This window comes from Carcharhinus amblyrhynchos, chromosome 6 (genome assembly GCF_965287045.1).
Source record: "Carcharhinus amblyrhynchos chromosome 6, sCarAmb.v2.hapA, whole genome shotgun sequence".
Classification (NCBI taxonomy): domain Eukaryota; kingdom Metazoa; phylum Chordata; class Chondrichthyes; order Carcharhiniformes; family Carcharhinidae; genus Carcharhinus; species Carcharhinus amblyrhynchos.
The window spans coordinates 34,453,274-34,463,201 of record NC_137329.1 but is presented as its reverse complement, the minus strand read 5'-3'; positions in this window follow the sequence as shown (position 1 = coordinate 34,463,201).

Sequence of the window (9,928 nt, the reverse complement as noted above, 5' to 3'; positions counted from 1 at the left end):
GTAAGGCTATGCCATGGATGGATTGACATACCAGAGCAAGAATTTCAAGTTTAAGCTCTTGGGAGTGAATTCAGATCAATGAAGTGATTTGTGAATGGGGTTTTGAGAAGAACAAAATTTTTCTCTGAATGGAAGGCTGACATAGATTGTGTTACAGAAGTGAAGTTTCAAATTGCTGAAAGTATGGACGAGGATTTATGTAGTAGTGAGGATAATACATTGACAGAAGTGGGTAATGCTATAATAATGGAAGGACATCCTCTTTGTGAAAGTCCAGTTGTTGGAAAGTTGTTTAGAAATCCAAGGTTTTGTGCAGTTTAGTTAAGCCTGAATGATTAACTAGGATGACGACAGGTTTAGCTTCTTTACAATGTCCAAAAGCTGATTGCTTTGGCATTTTCTGTTTAACTGGAGAAAAAATTAAATCATACATGACAAACAGTCTGATAGCAGTATTCAGGATGTGGTAAGCTTGAAGGAATTGGTGGAAAAGTTCAGGCAGCTGTTGCCAGTAAACATATGGAAAGTGATCCTGGCTGTTCGCATAGTTTTGAGAAGGAATTTCTGGATAGCATTTACCAATAGGAGCTCCGGCTAATTTTCTTTCCTGCTTAATTTATCAGCCAAATTGTTGCAACCCTTTTGGCATCCCAGTCTGAAATTATTTCCCTGAATACAGATTAGGGATTAGTTAACTTGAGAACCTAATTTAGCCGAGACTCCTGATGCTTCTCATTGGGAAAGCCTCCATTTCCTGATATGAGGACTTGAATCTCTGGAATTACAGAGCTGTAACTGAGATTGGTCTAGCTTATATAAAAATATCATGATCAACAAATGTACTTTTTTCGATATGGGGAAGTGTGGATTGGCACAGGCTGGTAAGGATGTAAGTGGAAAGTGGGACGCCTTCAAAGCAGAAATTTTGAGAGTGCAGAGTTTGTACGTTCCTGTCAGGATTAAAGGCAAAGTAAATAGAGATAAGGAACCCTGGTTCTCAAGGGAGATTGAAACACTGATTAAGAGGAAGAGAGAGTTGTATGAAATGTACAGGCAGCAAGGAACAGATCAGATGCTTGAGGAGTATAAAAAATGCAAGAAGCTACTTAAGAGGGAAATCAGGAGGGCTAAAAGAAAGCATGAGGTTGCTTTGGCAGACAGTGAAGGAAAATCCAAAGAGCTTCTGTAGGTCTGTTAGGAGCAAAAGGATAGTGAGGGATAAAATTGGTCCTCTTAGGTTAGGACTTTATTCCCTGGAGTGTAGGAGAATGAGGGGAGATTTGATAGAGATATATAAGATTTTGATGGGTATAGATAGAATGAATGCAAGCAGGCTTTTTCCACTGAGGCTAGGGGAGAAAAAAACCAGAGGGCATGGATTAAGGGTGAAAGGAGAATATTAGGGGGGGGCTTCGTCATGCAGAGAGTGGTGGGAGTGTGGAGTGAGCTGCCGGATAAAGTGGTAAATGCAGGGTCACTTTTAACATTCAAGAAAAACTTAGATGGGTTAATGGATGAGAGGGGTGTGGAGGGATATGGTTCGAGTGCAGATCAGTGGGACTAGACAAAAAATGGTTCGGCGCAGACAAGAAGCGCCAAAAGACCTGTTTCTGAAGTGTAAATTTTCTGTGGTTCTATGGTTAACCTTCAGTTAACAATGATGTAAAGATTGTGATTAGCCTTGTTGGCAATAGGCAGAATCTATGTCACGCCAGAGAGGCCCATGAAGAAGATGGCCACCTGCTTACCATTGACAACTAGTGCCAATTGTCAGCAACAGAGAGTTACCAATAAATATTCAATATGATTCAGAGGCTGTTTCATGATGTGGCACAGTGGTTAGCACTGCTGCCCCACAGCGACAGGGACCCAGGTTTAATTCTGGCCTCAAGTCACAGTCTGTATGGAGTTTGCACATTCTCCCCATGTCTGCATTGGTTTGCTCTGGGTGCTTTGGTTTCCTCCCACACTCTAATTCACTGTTAAGTGAATAATAAAAATAATGATAAATTGCCCCTCAGTGTCGGGGATTAACAGGATAAATACATGGGGTTACAGGGATAGGGCCTGGGTGGAATTGTCAGTGCAGAGTTTGATGGGCTGAATGGCCTTCTTCTGTACTGTAGGGATTCTATGATTCTTTCTATGATTCACTATTGGAGACTGCCTGAAGAAGAACGCAATCAAGAGGAGGTCCACAGGGCCCAAGTCATTGACCAAATTCATTAACTACTTATTTGGGAAGAAAAGGAAATCTGTAAAATTGAGCATGTTATCTATGGTCAGAAGTTATGATTATCAGACCAGTTCCTTTGGTTACATATTTCTCCTACAATATTGCATAAACGTGGCACTGTGCACAGTGGTTAGCATTGCTGCTTCATAGCGCCAATGACTTGGTTCAATTCGCAGTTTGGGTCACTGTCCATGTGGAGTCTACATTTTCTCGCTGTGTCTGTGCGGATTTCCTCCGGGCGCTCCTGTTTCCACCCACAGTCCGAAAGATGTGCTGGTCAGGTGTGTTGGCCATGCTAAATTCTCCCTCCATGTACCTGAACAGGTGCCAGAGTGTGGTGACTAGAGGATTTTCACAGTAACTTCATTGCAGTGTTAATGTAAGCCTACTTGTGACACTAATAAACTTTAAAATTTAAAATTTTGAATTTTAAGTTATATTGGATATATAAAGGGTGATTGGTATGGCTGCACAATCAGTTTTAAACAATATTTTTAAAATTCAATCATGGGACATGGGCGTCACTGGCTGGCCAGCATTTATTGCCCATCTTTAGTGGTCCTTGAGAAAGCTGTAGTGAGCTGCCTTCTTGAAACATTGCAGTCCACATGCTGTGGGTTGACCCACAATATCCTTAGCAGGGGAATTCCAGGATTTTGATGCAGCAACTGCTAAGGAATGATGATATATTTCCAAGTCAGGATGCTGAGTGGCTTAGAGGGGAACCTGCAGGTGGTGGGTGTTCCCATGTATCTGCTGCCCTTGTCCTTCTAGATGGAAATGGTCATGGGTTTCGAAGGTGCCTTTGTTTTTGTGATACTGAATTTTGATCTTTCTAAATGGCAGATGTTCATATGGAGTAGTTTTGAAACGAAGTGCTCTCTAGAAACAGAACGAATCGTTTGCACATATTCCGGCAGTGCGAAAGTATACACTTTCTGTTCACAATCTTGAATTCCTTAAAAACCAAGTTGATTCTTCTCAGAATCAAGAGATGGCCAATATCAGATAAATAGAAATGGCCAGGTTTAAAGTTTCAACTTAATTTTGATCGCCATTCCTCCGAGCACCACAGTTTGCAGCTGACACGTAATTTGAGATTTAATTCTGTCTGATGTCATGTGACAATGAGATACTGAAAAACATAAAACCAGATTCTGCTTGGAATGACTGATGCAAAGAAATCCTCTCCACAAAATGGAAAGTATGTTGAAAGGCCATTCATAGGGAATAAGATGCCTCATTATTTAAATTTTTCAAGGCGTACCTTCATGCCAACAATGTCTTACCTTTGGGGAATGATGGTGGAAGGATTCTCAAGCTGATTATCAACTGTGTTATGAACATTCCTTTTGTGGCCAACACATCCTGGCATTGGACATGAGCCTGGGGCTTCTAGTCCAGCGGTAGGGAGGTGACCACAATGCTTCGACACCTGCTGATCACTCTATATAAAAACAGAAATCAGTGGTGACACTCAGTGTATTACAGAATATCTATGGAAGGAATAGCTGTCACTGTTTCAAACTGTTAGCTTTTCCTCAGCAATTGGCTTTGACAACTGTTATTTTTACTGGAGGCTGGCTGGCATGCTGAGTTTTTTTTTCATTTTCATGATTTCCAACAACTTCAGTAGCTTGTTTCTTAACCTCATTATTGCACATTGAAACCACTATAAGAAAGTCCCTCTGTTTGCTCTGTACAGAGACAGTTGAAAGGAGCTGTGAGAAATGTTTAAATTAGTCTAATGTTATAGTATTAAATGTTAACTAATACAAGGCATGGATTGATATATTTGAGTTTTCATAGCTCCTAAGGTTATTTTCCTGTGGTACAATGCATTCTTTTTTTTAATAGAACCTCTACAGTGTGGAAGGAGGGCATTTGGTCCATTGAGTCTACCAGGAATCTTACCCAGGCCCTCTCCCCCACCCTATTATTAAATCTAAATTTACACATTATTATAGAAGCCACAGAGTTTTTTTTGTGTTTTCTTATAATGCATGAATATAATATGTATCACACTAACAGCTTTTGCTTTGTTCCAAGAGAAATATTGCAGATGAGTAGCCAAAGATCATATTGTTGATAAGATTATACAGCTATTAAATTGTAGGCATTGACTTCTTTAGATTTGTAACAGGAACACTTTTTCTTGCTTCACATGAGATTAATGCTGTCCACTGTAACTGCCTCATCTTTCCTGAGTGGATTAAACCTCACACAGAAATAAGAGCAAGTCAAGGCATTTTTATCTCAGAAGTCACCAGAAATCCAGTTCTTCTACAGTAGCATTTTCTTTTTAGTTGGGCGAACTAATTATCCTTTAGGAAGCTATATTAAATTCCTACCTCCATTCTGACCATTGCATCTAACCATATACACCATGACCCCTCTTCTGCTGTTATAGTGCAATGATTGAATACTGGTAGAAGTGAGTCAATGTTGTAGATGGGCCACAATTGTAATTACAATTAAGGAAAGGACCAGCTAAAATTTACACAGTAAGTAATAATAACTAAAATACAACAAACAATGCGTAACACCATTTTTGTGAAAATCACTGTGCACTTTCAACAGACTAATGGACGTAGGACTTATTTAAAAGTCCGATTCAAAATAAGATTAGCAAAACATAAGTATCTACGTAACATAAGAACATAAGAATATAAGAAGTAGGAGCATGAGTAGGCCATCTAGCCCTTCGAGCCTACCCCGCCATTCAATAAGGTCATGGCTGATCTGAAGTGGATCAGTTCCACTTTCCCGCTTTCTCCCCATAACCCTTAATTCCCTTGCCTACCAAAAACCTATCTACCCATGACTTAAATATATTTAGCGAGGTAGCCTTCACCACTTCAACGGGCAGAGAATTCCAGAGATTCACCACCCTTTGAGTGAAGAAGTTCCTCCTCAACTCCATTCTAAACTGCCCCCCCCCCTTATCTTGACGCTGTGCCCTCTAGTCCTGCTGTCCTTTCTGAGTGGGAAGAATCTCTCTACCTCTACCCTATCCATCCCCTTCATTATCTTATATATCTCTATAAGATTCCCCCTCATCCTTCTAAACTCCAACGAGTACAGACCCAGTCTATTTAGTCTCTCTTCATAGTCCAACCCCCTCATCTCCAGTATCAGCCTAGTGAACCTCCTCTGCACTCCCTCCAAGGCCAAAATATCCTTGCGCAAGTGCGGCGACAAAAACTGCACACAGTACTCCAGCTGCGGCCTCACCAGTGCCCTGTACAGTTGCAGCAAGACCTCCCTGCTTTTATATTCTATCCCACTCGCTATAAAGGCCAGCATCCCATTCGCCTTCTTGATCACCTGCTGCACCTGCAGACTGGGTTTTTGCGACTCATGCACAAGGACCCCCAGGTCCCTCTGCACCGTAGCATGCTGCAGCTTTTCGCCCTTTAAATAGTAATTCCTCCTACTATTATTCCTGCCAAAGTGGATAACCTCACACTTGCTAATTATACTCCATCTGCCAGGTCCTCGCCCACTCGCTCAGCCTATCTAGATCCCTCTGCAGACTTTCCACAACCTCCACACAATTTGCTTTTCCACTCATCTTTGTGTCATCAGCAAATTTCGACACCCTACACTCAGCCCCCTCCTCCAGATCATCTATATAAATGGTAAATACCTGAGGCCCCAGCACCGATCCCTGCGGCACTCCACTAGTTACCAACCGCCAATCAGAATAGCACCCATTGATCCCAACTCTCTGCCTCCTATTAGACAGCCAATCCTCTATCCACGCTAACACCTTACCCCCAACTCCATGCCCCCTAACCTTCTGAAGCAACCTTTTGTGCGGCACCTTATCAAACGCCTTCTGAAAATCGAGAAATATCACATCCACTGGTTCCCCTCTGTCTACTGCACTAGTCACATCCTCATAGAATTCCAATAAATTTGTCAAACACGACTTCCCCTTAACGAATCCGTGCTGCGTCTGCTCTATCAAACAATTCTTCTCTAGGTGCCTCGCTATTTCTTCTTTGATGACGGATTCCAGCATTTTTCCAACAACAGACGTTAAACAGATGTTAAAGTAACAAGTGCCACAATCTCATCACTCGCTGTGTAACTAAATTTCTCTTCAATCCTTTGTTTGATCTATTAATGGCCATCTTATATTTCTGCTCCCTTGTTCTGGACTGATGAAGACATGGAAAGAGTTTCTCCAATTAAACTCTGCTAAACCATGGTGTAGTTTTGAAGACGTCCATCAAGCCTCCTCTTAGTCTTTAGCTAAACATTGAACTTATCAGGAGTTACAATCTGCACGGAGGTATGTAAACTGTTGATATTTGTTATGAACCTTGTGGGGATCTGTAAACCAAAAGAAGAAAATTCATTCAATAACTCCCTAGTTTACTGAACAAGATTTCACTTCTTGTGATTTTTATTTTGACATGAATAAAAATTGACAAAAATTAATGGGTAAATCGCAATCGGTACAAACTATAAACTACCAACTAATTCATGGAGTTTCATATTTAGGGGGTACCCTCTGCCTGTATGGCTAACATTTTCAGCAATAAAGTTCCCCTTCTCTCCAGCTCTTCCTTTTCTTCAGTTTGTCCGTCTGCCACACAGCGTCTCTTTGTATTTTAGCTTCCTTCATGTTGGTACTTCTTCCAGATCAAAAATCACTAGGACACATGGACTATTATCCATTCCTTATTATCCAAAACTATAATTAATTCCTTTACAACTGATACAGTGCTGAAAATTTATTTTCAATACTTTTAAAATCAATTACAGATTCCCCAAACATTTGAAAGTAATTATAAATTTTCCTGCATGTTTCTGTTTCCGGGTCAAAGGCCCGGAGAGAGAATAGTGGAGAGAGAATAGAGCCAATGTTTTGAGTTTGGATGACCCTTCATCAGAGCAGTTTATTATAAGGTTATCTTAATGGTGTAGCTATTTGTGTTCTCAGGATTGTTCAGCGGGTGCTATCCAACAGCGGAATCGCATCTAACAGTAGATGTTTTGAATTTTGCAAGCTGGGTAATTGACTGTTGATGATTTCCAAGCTAGCATGGAGAATAGGAACTGTGGGTGTTGGGGGGGAAGGGCATGTCCAAGTCACTCACCTCCAGTCCTTTCTGTCATTGACCATCCCCATAGCAGGTTCACCCCACCAATCAATGTAGATTGGAAAGCTGGCCAGAAACTGTTTTAAAATAATGCACAATTGTTTTCTCAATTCCTTTCCTTAGACATGCATACATGAGGAGAATAGACCATTTTACAATAAACTTGGTTGCATGATTTACCTTCACATCAACATATCACAAACAATGATCATGAATGATCTTATCTGTGAGACATTCCAAACATTACATCTGCAGCATCAAAGAAGGAACAGGACATTGTGCAGCACACGGTTAGCCAGCAGAAGGTTGTTGCTGAACTTTACTGCAGGTGCAAGTGCACAGAAGCTTCCAGTCACTGTACACCATGGCAATGGGGTTGGCTCACCAACAAAGAAGAAGAGCAAACAGTATAACTTAGCAAAACCCAGTTTGGAGATTAGCCAGCAACTGTATGTAGAGATAATGAGCAAGCAGGAGCATGAGGAGCAGTGTTATGATATGGCAATTGGTAATTACCAAATCCCGAGGAGAAACTTCGTGAGCTATCAAAATGGTTTTCAATTTATATTTTATTATCTCCACCCTGCAGATGGTTTCAGGGGTGGCACCGAAAGGAAGTGATAGGGATTGAAAGACTAAGAGGTTTTGATTTCACATGTGGTTGCACAGGTGCGCTATAATTGTTAATCTTGTGATACTTCTGTAAACATTGTCCATTTGCACTTTAATGAAGTCTGATGTAATTTATTTGCTACGTAATCCTTAACCCTGCATATGTGCCCCCTACCCTCCTTCACCCCACACCCCCTTGCCAACATCTTCCGAAGGGACATGGCAACTGGGTCTATGTTCCCCAGAGTCAGGCATGTTCAGGGAGGCAGAAGTATTTGCTAGGGTCCTTATGAGCCAAATGCAAGAAATCTCCTTCACTTTTTCAAGTGCTCATCTGTCTCAGTGCTCTAGCATTATAGATACTATATGCTGGGTTCCCCTACAGTTGTCCAGTTGAGATGGCCTGCATCACCACTCTCCCCAACAATGTCCCAACTCCCAAGCAGCATCTCGAGATCTCCACCATAAGGCTTTGCATAATTGCAAGCAGCCATGGTGTGAAAACACACAATGTCACATCAATACCTTTTCCATTCTGCCCATCACCCACACCCTCCCTCAAAACAGTCATTGGCTCAGGTGTGACAATTAACCTCCACGCCTTGACCCTTCAACTCCTTCCCATCACCCTGCAGTCCAGCAGGTGAATGTCAGAGTTTCCCGAAGATGTGAATGGGCTTGGGGGGTGTGCAGCTGTGAATAGGCATGGCAGCGCCTATTCACTGCCCTCCCCAACAATATCCCAACTCCCAATGTTACCCATGTGACATTGACATGACTTCCCTCATCCTGCCAATACCCAGAATCCACATCATTTTCCACATTCCCCCCAACAACCCTCAACGTCCCTTCGCCAGATATTACTGGACACTCAGCGGCCCACCTTACCATTTCCACTGCTTGCTTTTACTCCTACCATCCTGTCGAATAACCTGCCCCCTGAGTACGTCCCTCCAGGATTCCTCCATTGTCTCTACATATTCCTCCCCTGAACACTTTTCCCTAGATGCTGCATGGGAGTTGGGAGTTGAGGAGGGCACTAAATAGGCACTCCCATGCCTATTCACAGTTGTACATGCCCCCTATGCCCATTCACACCGGTGCATACACCCCTATAACCCCATTCACACCGGTGCATACACCCCCATAACCCCATTCACACCTGTGCATACACCCCTGTAACCCCAGTTACACCTGTGCATACACCCCCATTCACACCTCCATATCCCCTCCCTGACCACACACCAGCATGGCCATTCATACCCTAGCACTGTATACCAATGCACCCATTTCAAGACCTAGAAAGCAACTTCTCAGCTCCTGCCACTTTGTGGCACCTCCCTATCCCTACCATTAATCCTACTGAGTGGGCAGGAGACAGTGGTACTGTTAAATTCTGCCCGAGGGTAATCAGTGAGTTGTCAACACTGGCAGAGTCTGGGGTGGGAGAAAATCAGACTTTTCTTATGGGCACTGGTGAAGCACTCCTGTTCTAATTGACCTCACAGAAGTAAGCAAAGTACTTTTGAGGTTTAAAAAATTTAATTATTAGTGTCACAAGTAGGTTTACGTTAAAACTGCAATGAAGTTACTGTGAAAATCCTCTCATTGCCACATTCCAGTGCCTGTTCTGAGGGAGAATTTAGCATAGTCAATGCACCTAACCAGTGCATCTTTTGGACTGAGAGAGGAAACTGGAGCACCCAGAGGAAACCCATGCAGACACGGGGAGAACGTGCAAACTCCGCACAGGCAGTGACCCAAGCTAGGAATTGAATCCGGGTCTCTGCCCACTGTGAGGCAGCATTTCTAATCACTGTGCCACCCTGATTTTCTCAGGTTGTCTAGCAGTTCAGTGGGTAATATCATCAGAGAGTGGTAGTGGAACAGGGAAAAAGTGCTGCTTGATCTTAATTCCTGTACTGTCTAGTTTTGTATTTGGGAAAGCAAGTTAAATGTCACCCCT